The sequence below is a fragment of the Bos grunniens genome, chromosome 28 (genome assembly GCF_055505025.1).
Source record: "Bos grunniens cultivar Pamir isolate PY7600 chromosome 28, Bosgru_T2T1.0, whole genome shotgun sequence".
Taxonomy (NCBI): Eukaryota; Metazoa; Chordata; class Mammalia; order Artiodactyla; family Bovidae; genus Bos; species Bos grunniens.
In genome coordinates this window covers 25,989,534-26,004,371 of record NC_141192.1, presented here as the reverse complement: position 1 = coordinate 26,004,371, position 14,838 = coordinate 25,989,534, and the positions used below count along the sequence as shown (strand labels likewise).

The 14,838-nt window shown below is 40.1% G+C and overlaps 1 long non-coding RNA gene across 7 annotated transcripts in view; it reads left to right on the top strand.

Annotated features, from left to right (window-relative positions):
• Nucleotides 1-14,534, top strand: part of LOC147343042 (uncharacterized) — an 88,874-nt gene extending 74,340 nt beyond the window's left edge. For 4 of the 7 annotated variants that reach the window (XR_015156891.1, XR_015156890.1, XR_015156887.1 and 1 more), the window contains 3 exons: nt 55-768; nt 4,028-4,233; nt 10,513-14,534. This is a non-coding gene — a long non-coding RNA (uncharacterized LOC147343042). Of the gene's footprint in view, nt 1-54; nt 769-4,027; nt 4,234-4,741; nt 5,345-10,512 lie in introns of those variants that run through there. The other 3 variants (XR_015156888.1, XR_015156885.1, XR_015156892.1) reach the window with 3 other exon arrangements.
• The last annotated feature ends 304 nt before the right edge of the window (nt 14,535-14,838 follow it).

The following is a 14,838-nucleotide window of genomic DNA, read 5'->3' as shown; positions in this document are numbered from 1 at the left end:
CAGTCTTGATACTCAAAGCCATGACCCCCTTTTTGTCTTCCTCCCAATCTATAGCCTGGAGAAGCAGATGTCATTGCCTCTGCTGATGGAAAGAGTGACAGACTTTATTTTCTTGGGCTCCAAAATCACTGCAGATGGTGATGGCAGCCATGAAATTAAAAGACGCTTGCTCCTTGGAAGAAAAGCTATGACAAATCTAGATAGCATGTAAAAAAGCAGACACATTACTTTGCCAACAAAGTTCCATATAGTCAAAGCTATGGTTTTTCTGGTAGTCAAGTATGGATGTGAAAGTTGAACCATAAAGAAGATTGACTGCCAAAGAATTGATCTTAAAGCACATAAAGAGTGTTTTTGAACTGTGGTGTTGGAGAAGACTCTTGAGAGTCCTTTGGACTACAAGGAGATCAAACCAATCAATCCTAAAGGAAATCAGTCCTAAATATTCACTGGAAGGACTGATGCTGAAGTTGAAGCTCCAGTACTTTGGCCACCTGCTGCGTAGAGCTGATTCATTAGAAAAGACCCTGATACTGGGGAAGTTTGAAGGGAGGAGGAGAAGGGGATGAAAGAGGACAAGATGGCTGGATGGCATCACCATTCAGTAGACATGAATTTGAGCAAACTCTGGGAGATTGTGAAGGACAGGGATGCTTGACGTGCTGCAGTCCATGGGGTCACAAAGTGTCAGACATGACCGAGCAACTGAACAACACCAACAGCCTGCTGATGGACATGGATGTGTGATCTAGTCCTGGACAACAAGAGGTAAAGAGAAGTGTGTGGTTTTTTTTTTTTTAAAGGTTTCTGGGAAGGAGGGTTTTCTTCTAGATCAAAAAGAAGTACGTGGATTGCTCTACACTGCCTCCTGCTTCCTGCCTCTAAGCTATGTTACTTAGAGTTGGTAGGACTTAGTGTCTCTTGCTGCCATCAGCAGATACCAAGAAAACCTGGAAGTCATCAATCCAGAAACCTGACACTGCTAAACATCTGAATCAAGGCCAAAAAGGCTAAAAATTTCTTAGCTTCTCTGTAAGAAAAATGAATCTTCTATTAAGCCAGTATTTGCTTATTTGATAATTGTGGTCAAAAGAATTCCTAACAGACAGTATAATGCAAGTCATGTTTCAACTGTTGACTTTATTTCAACTTTTAATGTTTTAGAGAAAAACATCCTTGACTTCTTTTCTAGCTCAGGGTATGGACTACGATGGCATTGTGGTGAGATTTGTTGTTTTTGTGTGCTCAATTTCCATTTCTCTTTCTTCCTGATTTCTCCCGAGAAGCTGCTTCTCCCTCACCTCAGACCTGGGGGTTTAGTGGCATTGCCCCTACCTCTGATAACAGGATTGGATATGAGTCTTGGGCTTGGCAAGTCAGAGGTTTGCATCCCAGTGACATTGTGGCTGGTACAGAGATCAGACAAGAAACAAGGAGATCAGATTCTGATGGCAGTAGTCAAGCCCCTTAATTGAGAAATACCTGAAGCCTGGTCCAAACCCACAAATTAGTAGATGAAAAAATATGTTTGTTTGGCATGGGCAGTTTGAGTGAAATTTCTGATACAAGCAATCAAAAGAGGACTAACTTCTAAAACCATGCCACCAGAGCCACTGCATTTTCATCCTCAGTGGCATCTGTGTTGGAATGTTCTAACAGAAGCTTGGCGATAGGTCAGGGGAGCTATAAAGGGAATTCCAGCTCTGAGTAGGAAGTTAAAGCAAATTACCATTAAGGTCTCTTCCAATCCTCAAATTATATGATACTATAAACATCCCATGTCTATGGGGAGATTATGGCAATGGGAGGATCATTGTGCCTTAAGGGATGGTGAGCAATCTGCTTTTGCAAAGTACGTGCTTGATAAATGCTATATGAATTGCACGACTGTGGGATTTGGGCATTATAGAAATGATGCCAGACTGTTAGTCTAGAAGCAGAGATTCTGATTTCATTTCAGAACTGTGCCCCATTTTAAACCTTAGCTAGCTGGATTGATTTGAGTGGTCCTCAACCCATTGGTGACTCAATAAAATTATTTGTAAAATGGGAATGTTATTTCTTGGTAGAAAGGAAACTTTGGGAGAAGAAAATGTACTGGTAGGGAAAAAATATTTATTGAGGATCTACTGTGGGTCAAGCATTGCGATAGATTCTTTCTTCTCAATTATTTTGTTTAATTGTTAAAGTGCAGAACATGTTATCATCCCAGTTTTTTGAATGAAGTAATGGAAACCTAGTGGTTTAATTAAGTTTACCAGAAGTTATACAGCTTATGAATGGATGAGCTAGGATTTACAAGTCATTTCTGTGGTCAAAAGACTGGATTCACATTTACCACATCAATGTAGTTCAAACTCCTTATTTTATGGACATGCTTTAGCCTGAGCAATGAATGGCTGACAAATTTGGCACTGGCCCTTGTGTTTCTAGGTCTCCATATGCTCTACTTACTCTACTCATGGAATTTGCCCTGCCTGTCCCATTGAAATTATTGTCTGAAATCAGACAACGGCTAGGAAAGTTATTTGAAGAGTGTTGTGTGCTATGCAATATCATTAAGATCCCTGAGATTGAAAGCTCTCAGGTCTCTTTCTGTCTTTTTCCTCTCTATCATTAGAATTTTGCTTCTCTCTGTGGGCTTTTCATTCTTTTGGAACTGGTTATGTCACTGAGACCAGCACTGGCAGTTCAGTTCAGTTCAGTCGCTCAGTCGTGTCTGACTCTTTGTGACCCCATGAATCACTGCACGCCAGGCCTCCCTGTCCATCACCAACTCTCAGAGTTCACTCAAACTCATGTCTATCGAGTCGGTGATGCCATCCAGCCATCTCATCCTCTGTCGTCCCCTTCTCCTCCTGCCCCCAATCCCTCCCAGCCTCAGAGTCCTTCCAATGAGTCAACTCTTCGCATGAGGTGGCCAAAGTCCTGGAGTTTCAGCTTTAGCATCAGTCCTTCCAATGAACACCCAGGACTGACTAACTTTAGAATGGACTGGTTGGATCTCCTTGCAGTCCAAGGGACTCTCAAGAGTCTTCTCCAACACCACAGTTCAAAAGCATCAATTCTTCAGCACTCACCTTTCTTCAAAGTCCAACTCTCACATCCATACATGACCACTGGAAACACCATAGCCTTGACTAGATGGACCTTTGTTGGCAAAGTACTGTCTCTGCTTTTGAATATGCTATCTAGGTTGGTCATAACTTTCCTTCCAAGGAGTAAGCATCTTTTAACTTCATGGCTGCAATCACCATCTTCAGTGATTTTGGAGCCCCCCAAAATAAAGTCTGACACTGTTTCTACTGTTTCCCCATCTATTTCCCATGAAGTGATGGGACTGGATGCCATGATCTTAGTTTTCTGAATGTTGAGCTTAAAGCCAACTTTTTCACTCTCCCTTTCACTTTCATCAAGAGGCTTTTTAGTTCCTCTTCACTTTCTGCCATAAGGGTGGTGTGCACATCATACCCTTAGATCTGCATATCTAAGGGTATTGATATTTCTCCCAGAGATCTCGACTCCAGCTTGTGCTTCTTCCAGCCCAGCGTTTTTTATGATGAACTCTGCATAGAAGTTAAATAAGCAGGGTGACAATATACAGCCTTGATGTAGTCCTTTCCTATTTGGAACCAGTCTGTTGTTCCATGTCCAGTTCTAACTGTTGCTTCCTGACCTGCCTATAGGTTTCTCAAGAGGCAGGTCAGGTAGTCTGGTATTTCCATCTCTTTCAGAATTTTCCACAGTTTATTGTGATCCACACAGTCAAAGGCTTTGGCATAGTCAATAAAGCAGAAATAGATGTTTTTCTGGAACTCTCTTTGCTTTTTTGATGATCCAGCAGATGTTGGCAATTTGATCTCTGGTTCCTCTGCCTTTTCTAAAACCAGCTTGAACATCTGGAAGTTCACAGTTCACGTATTGCTTTAGCCTGGCTTGGAGAATTTTGAGCATTACTTTATTAGCGTGTGAGATGAGTGCAATTGTGTGGTAGTTTGAGCATTCTTTGGCATTGCCTTTCTTTCAGATTGGAATAAAAACTGACCTTTTCCAGTCCTGTGGCCACTGCTGAGTTTTGCAAATTTGCTGGCATATTGTGTGCAGCACTTTCACAGCATCATCTTTCAGGATTTGAAATAGCTCAACTGGAATTCCATCACCTCCACTAGCTTTTTTCATAGTGATGCTTTCTAAGGCCCACTTGACTTCACGTTCCAGGATGTCTGGCTCCAGGTGAGTGATCATACCATCGTGATTATCTGGGTCATGAAGATCTTTTTTGTACAGTTCTTCTGTGTATTCTTGCCACCTCTTCTTCATATCTTCTGCTTCTGTTAGGTCCATACCATTTCTGTCCTTTATCGAGCCCATCTTTGCATGAAATGTTCCCTTGGTATCTCTAATTTCCTTGAAGAGATCTCTAGTCATTCCCATTCTGTTGTTTTCCGATACTGTAAAGAGCAATATTTCATAGGAACCTGGAATGTTAGGTCCATGAATCAAGGCAAATTGGAAGTGGTCAAAAAGGAGACGGCTAGAATGAACATTGGCATTCTAGGAATCAGCGAACTAAAATGGACTGGAATGGGTGAATTTAACTCAGATGACCATTATATCTACTACTGTGGGCAGGAATCCCTTAGAAGAAATGGAGTAGCCATCATGGTCAACAAAAGAGTCTGAAATGCAGTACTTGGATGCAATATCAAAAATGACAGAATGACCTCTGTTCTTTTCCAAGGCAAACCATTCAATATCACAGTAATCCAAGCCTATACACCAACCAGTAATGCTGAAGAAGCTGAAGTTGAATGGTTCTATGAAGACCTACAAGACCTTTTAGAACTAACACCCAAAAAAGATGCCCTTTTCATTATAGGGGACTGGAATGCAAAAGTAGGAAGTCAAGAAACACCTGGAGTAACAGGCAAATTTGGCCTTGGGATATGGAATGAAGCAGGGCAAAGGTTAATAGACTTTTGCCAAGAGAACACACTGGTCATAGCAAACATCCTCTTCCAACAACACAAGAGAAGTCTCTACACATGGACATCACCAGATGGTCAACACCGAAATCAGATTGATTATATTCTTTGCAGCCAAAGATGGAGAAACTCTATACAGTCAACAAAAACAAGACCAGGAGCTGACTGTGGCTCAGATCATGAACTCCTTATTGCCAAATACAGACTTAAATTGAAGAAAGTAGGGAAAACCACTAGACCATTCAGGTATGATCTAAATCAAATCCCTTATGATTATACAGTGGAAGTGAGAAATATATTTAAGGGACTAGATCTGATAGACAGAGTGCCTGATGAACTATGGACAGAGGTTCGTGACATTGTACAGGAGACAGGAATCAAGACCATCCCCATGGAAAAGAAATGCAAAAAAGCAAAATGGCTGTCTGGGGAGGCCTTACAAATAGCTGTGAAGAGAAGAGAAGCAAAAAGCAAAAGAGAAAAGGAAAGATAAAAGCATCTGAATGCAGAGTTCCAAAGAATAGCAAGGAGAGATAAGAAAGCCTTCCTCAGCAATCAATGCAAAGAAATAGAGGAAAACAACAGAATGGGAAAGACTGACACTGTATTTGCCAGTAAATCCTGAGCTCATATCTTCTCAACTTTCCATATGGAAGAAGTGGCTTAAATGAATCTAGAGGCTTATTTGTCTCACATGACAAGAACTATAGCTATTGACAATGCTAAAGCTGACCCAGTAACTCTATGTGGCCAAGCAAAACATTTTATGATTCATTCCTAAATTTAAGCTGGTAATAGTTTTTCTGTTACATGAAGCTGAAATAATGTACCTGATTCAAGCATATCAACTGAAGGACCACAGTAATTGGTCCAAATCAGGTTAGAAAAAGTCCTGTAGAACTCTTGAAAGTGAGCTGTAAAGAAAAAAAAAATTTCCTCTATGTCACATGGCTACACATAACTGCAAGAGAGGTTGAGAAATGAATGTTTAGCTTTGCAGCCTCTAGGGTAGAAGATGTTGGAGATGTCACCAATGTCTCCTGTTATCCAGTTCTCCTCTATCTCCAGGATCACTTCCCTACCCATGAAGTTGAGTGTGGTCATGTAGGTAGTTTTCCCCATGGCATATACAACAGGTGGTGTCATTTTCAGGCCAAAGCATTCAGAAGCTATCACGTGAGTCTTTATGCTTCCTTCTGTATCACAGCAAGCACAAAGACGCTTGTTGCTATGATGTTGCCACAAGACTGAAGCAGCTCTGCCTCACTGAACCATTGCTTGAGCCCTCAAGAGCTGCTTGGTTGTGTAGTGTAATTGCATAGGTGGGAAATAAAGCCTTCTATTTAAATCATGGAAATTTGAGGTTATTTGTTATCAAAGCATAACCTAACTGCCCTAATACAGAAAGCAAGGGAAAGGAAAAAAGGTTGGGAAATAGGTAATATATGAGTTACCCTTAGAAAAGGCAGAGGAACCAGAGATCAAATTGCCAACATCCGCTGGATCATGGAAAAAGCAAGAGAGTTCCAGAAAAACATCTATTTCTGCTTTATTGACTATGCCAAAGCCTTTGACTGTGTGGATCACAATAAACTGTGGAAAATTCTGAAAGAGGTGGGAAATTCTGAAAGAGATGGAAATACCAGACCACCTGATCTGCCTCTTGAGAAACCTATATGCAGGTCAGGAAGCAACAGTTAGAACTGGACATGGAACAACGACTGGTTCCAAATAGGAAAAGGAGTACATCAAGGCTGTATATTGTCACCCTGCTTATTTAACTTCTATGCAGAGTACCTCATGACAAACGCTGGGCTGGAAGAAGCACAAGCTGGAATCAAGATTGCCGGGAGAAGTATCAGTAACCTCAGATATGCAGATGACACCACCCTTATGGCAGATAGTGAAGAGGAACTCAAAAGCCTCTTGATGAAAGTGAAAGTGGAGAGTGAAAAAGTTGGCTTAAAGCTCAACATTCAGAAAACTAAGATCATGGCATCTGGTCCCATCACTTCATGGGAAATAGATGGGGAAACAGTGGAAACAGAGTCAGACTTTATTTTTTTGGGCTCCAAATCACTGCAGATGGTGACTGCAGCCATGAAATTAAGAGACGCTTACTCCTTGGAAGGAAAGTTATGACCAACCTAGATAGCATATTCAAAAGCAGAGACATTACTTTGCCAACAAAGGTTCGTCTAGTCAAGGCTATGGTTTTTCCTGTGTTCGTGTATGGATGTGAGAGTTGGACTGTGAAGAAGGCTGAATGCTAAAGAATTGATGCTTTTGAACTGTGGTGTTGGAGAAGACTCTTGAGAGTCCCTTGGACTGCAAGGAGATCCAACCAGTCCATTATAAAGGAGATCAGCCCTGGGATTTCGTTGGAAGGAATGATGCTAAAGCTGAAACTCCAGGACTTTGGCCACTTCATGCAAAGAGTTGACTCATTGGAAAAGACTCTGGTGCTGGGAGGGATAGGGGGCAGGAGGAGAAGGGAACGACAGAGGATGAGATGGCTGGATAGCATCACTGACTCGATGGATGTGAGTTTGGGTGAACTCCGGGAGTTGGTGATGGACAGGGAGGCCTGGTGTGTTGCGATTCATGGGGTCGCAAAGAGTCGGACACGACTGAGCGACTGAACTGAACTGAACTGAACAATGACTGCAAAGGTAGACCCTTAGTTAATTAAACCACGTTAGAGTGAAGCAGTGGGGTGAAGCAATGCGTAGCAGATATAGAACTATAGTGACTTGCTGTGAGTCTAGCTACCGTATACCTGAGTATACTACAAGTGTCAAATGAACTCTTCTGTACAGTCATTCAGAAAATATGAAACACCATTCCAGACACCTTCTAGGTACTGAGGTCATCGTGGTCAGTAAGGTAGACATGGTCCTTATGCTCATAGATTTTTCTCTCAGAAAACCCAGCTATTTACTAATGTGTTATGTGTGTCAAAATGAAAGTATTGTTGGATAATGGGGGCTTGAGGATCCAGAAATGCTTTCTGGAGGATATGATATTGAAACCTAAATCCAGTGAATGAGAATGTAATAGTAGCTGGTCTCATAAGTAGGAATGGGAGAATTCTGTAGGCTGAGAAAACAGTAAAAGCTCAGCCACACGCTGAGAAACTTTGTCATATTCAGGAACCGATGGGAGATCAGTAGGCATAGGATACAGAAAACTCAGGAAAAAGGCCAGTTTTAGCATTTGATTCATTTGGATAATTTCCTCACCTTTTCCCTCATTTAGTGATCTTCCTACTCCCATCTGGTGTTTGTTTCCCCATCTCCCTGGTACATCTGTAAGAACATATAAGTGCACACATTTCCTTGCCTGGCTTCCCAGAATGTATTAAGTCCTAGGCTACCTGCCTATTGCCTCACTGTAACTCCCCCATCTCCCTCTCTCTTCCCCTACTTTACTTCTGTATTTAGCTGGCATAGTATTCTGCCCAGTCTTTGAATAAACTCCCTTTGGTGAATCCATCTAAAAATTCATGTCCCTTTTAGAGAAATTCCAACCCAAAGAAGTTTTACTCAGGGGGCCCTTTAAAGCCTGCTGGGAATAGCACTTACTCCTTATGCTTATGCCTGCGGGCTGCCCTTCTGTGTCTCCTTGGCTAGATCCCTTAATCCTTCCAACTTCACTTGGTTGAAATCCAATAGTCCTGCATGGCTGTATTCTTTGAACCCTTTTCTCAGAGTGCCAAATTCAATAACCTCATCTGGCAGAGCCAAACAGCCTCTGAGCTTGTTTGGGTTTCTTTCATTTCATAGCACATATTGCTTCTGTTTGTTTGATTTCTTGTGGAGAATTTAATACCAACTGTAATCTGAATTTTGCAAAGAAAATTGACTGAATTCAAATTACTTGTGTGTAACAAATACCATCACCCTGCTAAATTGCTATTTACACCACTAAATACAAACTCAGATGCCTTTGGTTAGGCTGAGTGCAGTAATTTTAGAACTTCACCTAATGCATAAAGTAGAGAACTTAAATTGAAAACTGAAACTGTGAGGTGAGTGAGAAACTTTAATAAGCAACTGCTCAGACGCCTCTATTTTTCTAAGTAAGAAAATGGTCAATAAGATATTACTTGAATCTTCTATGTAGCATTTCATGAATTGATACTCAGCCAGTTGATCAACACATAATGAACTTCTTTGAAGAGAATCTGGGGCACCCAGTTGATCATAAATAGTCTCACCAGGGGGTGGAGAGAATCTGATTCCAGTTAAGAAAAAAGAAGAAGCCAGAGTCCAGATGTTATACTCTCAGAATAAGAGTATTAATTGGATCATGTCATGTAAAGAGGTCCCAGTCAATATCTATGTCTTTTTGTGCATGATCTTCAGATGTAAGACCTATTTAAAGCCAGGCAGTGGCTCAACCATTTGATAACAGTAATATTAGCAGAACAAATAAAGGAGAATTGTTCTTCTACTTGCAACACTTATGACACCAAATGTGTGGGTTTTCCACACCAAGAAAATTTCGAAGGTTCTTCAGCCACCAACTGAGTGTCCTGCAATTTTATTCAATTCTGACACTAACCACGTGTAGTTAGTGTCACCAACCACAAGTAGTGGGTCCCAGATTACCTACACTTTTGTCTGACTTGGCTACAGATTGGGGGTTTCCACATCTCCCTCCTCAGCTTCAGTAATTTGCTATAATGACTCACAGAATTCAGGGAAACACTTATGTTAACCAGTTTATTATAACAGATGTGACAAAGGGTACAGATGAATAGCCAGGTGAAGGATGCCTAGGGTAAGTCCACCTGGTCTGTGTAGTGGGAATGCACTGCCCTCCCAGCATGGGCGTGTGTTCACCAACCTGGAAGCTCGCTGAACCCCATAGTTTAGAATTTTTCATGGAGATTTCCTCATGGAGGCATGGTTGATTATTAACTCAGTCTCCAGGCAATCTTTCCTCCCTAGAGGATGGGATTGGGTGGGGCTTAAGTTCCGAGTTTCTCATCATGGCTTAGTTTTTCTGGTGACCAGCCCCAATCTTGAAGGTATCCAGGAATCCACCAAGAATTTTCTCATCAGAATAAAAAATACTCCTTTTACCTAGAAAATTCCAAGTTATCTAGCTTTGTGTCAGGAACCGGGGGCAGAGACCAAATATTTATCTTATTATGACACACCAACTGAGTGACTACCAAAGTGGTAGTCACTCAGTCGTGTCTGACTCTTTGCAACCCCATGGACTATAGTCTGTCAGGCTCCTTTGTCCATGGGATTTCCCAGGCAAGAATACTGGAGTGGGTTGCCATTCCCTTCTCCAGGGGATCTTCCCGACCCTGGGGTCGAAAGCAGGTCTCATGCATTGCAGGCAGATTCTTTACTCTTTGAACCACCAGGGGAGCCCATACAAGGACATTCTGCATTCTTTATTTGGTCTACCTACCTAAAGAAGTCTTTATGTAATCAAGATTCCCACTTTTTTCCTTTATCTTCTTATTCTGCCACTGCGGTTTTCAAACTTATTTTTATTTAACTCCCAGGCTGCTGCTGCTGCTGCTGCTAAGTTGCTTCAGTCGTGTCCGACTCTGTACAACCCCATAGACGGCAGCCCACCAGGCTCCCCCGTCCCTGGGATTCTCCAGGCAAGAACAATGGAGTGGGTTGCCATTTCCTTCTCCAATTCATGAAAGTGAAAAGTGAAAGTGAAGTCACTCAGTGGTGTCTGACTCTTCGCGACCCCATGGACTGCAGCCCATCAGGTTCCTCCGTCCATGGGATTTTCCAGGCAAGAGTACTGGAGTGGGGTGCCATCGCCTTCTCCGAACTCCCAGGCTACCTCTATTTTTTTTTGTTAACGATGCACCCTCTGTTCCAGTGAAGGTCTGACAGCCCCACTTACCCAAACCCCTTACCTTTCTGTTCTTGCAGTGACTCCTAAAGGGCTTTGTGAAATCTCTAATGTCTTGGGAAGCACAGTTGAAAAACTATACTGTAAATACAAATGATTCAAGTATCTATTGCCTAGGGAGAGCTTCCTTTCTTATAGTTCGAATATATTACTTGTATATTTGCTCCCACCTCCTACCAGAGTGTTGAAAATGTGTTTGGAATGCCCTGGACAAAATCTGGTGACATTGAAACCTTTCTTGGATCCCAGTTTTATAACTTGCTCTTCACAGGCTGGTCAAGTGCTCTTGAGGTGTGTTTACCAGAAAGAGTCAAAGGCTCAGTAGCAGCTAAAACCTGACATATTGAAAACCAAAGGAAACTTGGGTAGGAAATGTCAAGGTATTGATTGAATCTTGAAATATGTGTATGTCTTATGTCTACATTTTAAAAATAAAGTGAAGGAAATGAAAACAAAAAATTCTAAGAAAACTAAAAATCTTCCCCACCTCTGCCATATCAATCAGAATAATTTTCACCTAAGTGTTAAAGAATTCAAAATACTAGTGTGAGTGTGCAAGATATAAATTGGATTCTTTAAAAAAAAAAATCATAACCTGATTCTTTTGCACTGAAAAAATCTGAATGAAAACTCTTCATTGTATAACACTGGTACAAATCCTGTCCCATCCTATATTAAAAGTGCGGAGAAGTGATGCAAGACCATAGGTTTTATTTCACTCTTTAAAAAAAAAAACTTTCAAAAAATAAGCAATTTATACATCTATGCTTGAGAAATAGCCTCCAATTAAAATAAATAAATTTAAATTAAAAAAATAAGCAATTGAGAGGATGATAATAGGCAGGAAGCTTTTCTTTTGAAACCTAAGATAAGCCTGGGTATTTATTATCTTAGGTACTAGGAACCTTGACATTGTGTCAAGGTCATTTGACTTTATAACTTCATTAACTTAACACCTACTGAAGTGGATTAGTATGTTTGGCAGCTGTTGTGTTTTGTTAAGTACTAAATACAAAAACATCAAAATCCTACTTAGCTTTATAAGTCATGGCATAGCTGTTCTTTCTCCCAGGCTGCAAACCTGTGATTATCTCCTAACCATCCCATTTCAGAAAATATTCGAGTATGGTTAACTTCTTATTTTTATTAAGTTTTCCTTTTTCATGCTAGAGAGATTTTAAGCAGTCTCAGAAGGCTAATCAACTTTTTTTGCATGAATGAACTTAATCTTCTTACATTTTAAGCTTATTCCATAGGAAAACCTATGTTTCCTGCCTACCTATATGAAGGATGCAACCTTGCTGCAATGGAAAGTTTTTCTCAAGGTGACAGTATTTAGTGAATTAATGAATTCTCTTGAGGCAGTAGAAACAAATTGATATTTTGGTTCATTCATTATTTTCCATTCATTCTACAGTATTTATTGAATACCTGTTTATAGAACTCCTGATTGCAGCTAAGTACAATATAGCATTAAAACAAAGATATTTTATACCAACATATAATTTACCAAAAAATATCCTTTCTTTGCAGATTGTCTTAAGATTGGTTTAGGAGAGTGCTTAAGTGGAAGATTAGATCAAATGATTTGAGTATTATGATTAATTTCTAATTATTTTATGTATTGTCTTATTGTTTTGAATGTTTTCCCACTGATTAAGAATCGGTTTATGTACCTGGCTCCTAATGGTGGAATATGAAATAATCTGGTTATAGGACCAAGATTTGGCTGGCTTGCACTTGCATGGTTGTGTGGATTATTCATAGTTGGATCTGTTTTGATTGGTGTGTTCTCCTGCCATAGTGAACATTGCATATTTTGAGTATCATCCCTGACTGTATCGTTTTTCCCTGTATCAGGAAAGGTATAGAGTCAAAGGCTCTTGGGCCACTGTTAATATAAGGCAGTCATGTTTTTATTTCAGGAAATTTACTCCTAATGGCAATGTATTAATAGAAGATTTAGGGCAGCCATGATTTGTTGATTTTCAGAGAAAACGTAAAATCTCACACTGAAAACAATAAATTGGAAAATTTCTCAGAGTACTTTTTTCTTAGGCAGACCAGGTTGGTTTATTTTGGTTTATCATTAAAAACCTCTCTCTTTATTCTCAACCTCCCTTCTACTCCTTTTTTGCCAGCTGTCTTTGTTTCTTTCCAGTGAGAAGGACCCTGAACTTAAAAAGAGAAAGCTTGTTTCTCTGGGCCTCTTTCTTCCATTTTTGAATGGGTATGAATGTTTCAGATAGGAGTTTCTAGACCATAGATTCAGATTTGCATAGATGATCATTTTGTTTTTCTATTAAAAAATCACTTGCCCTTTCAAGGTCCAATACCACTTGGTTGAGAAAATGTAATCCTGCCACTTGAGTACTTTAGTATTGCATCTGTCATTGCTTATACATATAAATAATGAATTTAGAGTTTTAGGTCTCCTCTTCTTCCCAGGATTGATGGTGGGGTATATGTGTTTATGTGCACTTTGGCATTCTGTTGAGTAGAGGGGAGAGTGCAGCTGCTGGCTTCGGTGAGGAGGTAGCTCATTCTACGTGCCCTTGGTTGCTGGTATTCAGACAACTCTCAGTTAGGTTTCCATAGCCTTGGTCTGCCTCAGCTCTAATTCTTAGTTCACACTGGCATTCTGGGCCCTCTTTCTTCTCATCTTGACCGTGAGGTCCATTTGGATTCACTCACTCTCTTGACACCTTCTGTGGTCACAGAGCTTTTGCCAAGGTACTGTTCATGGTTAGAACTTAAGCTTTAGCTTTTTCCTCCAGTGTTTTATTATGGAAAATTTTTAACAAGCAAAAATAATATAAAGGATTTTACACTGAGCGCTCATGTCCTTATCCTAAGATTATATAACTGACATTTTACTATACTTGTTTTGTCAAATATTTATCCATTTCTCTATCCCTCCATGGTAGGCAGAATATTGGTCAGCTCAAAGATGTCATGGTCTAGTCATTGAAACCTGTGAGTATGTTAGCAAAAGAGATTTTACAGATATGATTTTGTTAAGGAACTTGAGATGGGAAATTATCTTTTATTACCCAGTTGAGTTCATTGTCATCGCAAGGATTCTTTTAAGAGTAGAGAAGCCAAAGAGACAGTGAAAGCAGAGTCAGAAGTTTGAAGATGAAGGGGGCATGAGTCAAGGGATGTGGGCAGCATTTAGAAGCTGGAGAAGGCAAGAGAAAGGATTCTCTCCCAGAGCCTCTGTGCCCAGAAGGAGCACAGCCCTGCCTACAACGTGACTTTTACCCCAGTGAAATTCATTTCAGACTTCTGATCACCAGTAAGATAATAAATTTGTGTTGTTTTAAACCACTGCATTTCTTATAGCAGCAATAAGAAACCAGTGCACCATCCATCCATCTATCTTTTTAAACCTTTTATATATTTGAAATATGTATTTCCGCTCCTAATACTTGAGCATGCTTATCATCAATAAGACTTTATGTTTCTTGATGATTCTTTTTTCTTTTCAGGTAAAATTAACACACAATGAATTGAACAAATGTTTATTTTTTTCCCCATGAATTCCAAGAAATGCTTAATTTGTACAATCTCAACCCCAGTGGAAATAGAGAATGTATAACCATCATTCCAGCAAGTTTCATTCATTCCTTCCCAGTAAACCCTCCCTCCTCCCCCAAGTAACCATTGTTTTGACTCTTTATTTCTTCTAAAACTTCACATAAATGGAGCTATATTATGAACTCCTTTGTGTAAGATTTCCTCCTCTTAGTGTGTTTTTGAGTTTGTCATATTCTTGCATCTGCAGTAGTGTTTTTTTTTTTTTTTTTTTTTTTTTACTGCTTAGTAGTATTCCATCACGTGAATTATCGCATTTATTTGTTCATTCTTCAGTAAGTGGACACCTAGGCTGTTTCCACATTTTGATTATATGACTGTAATTGATATGAACATTTTTGTACAGGTGCTTTTGTGGACA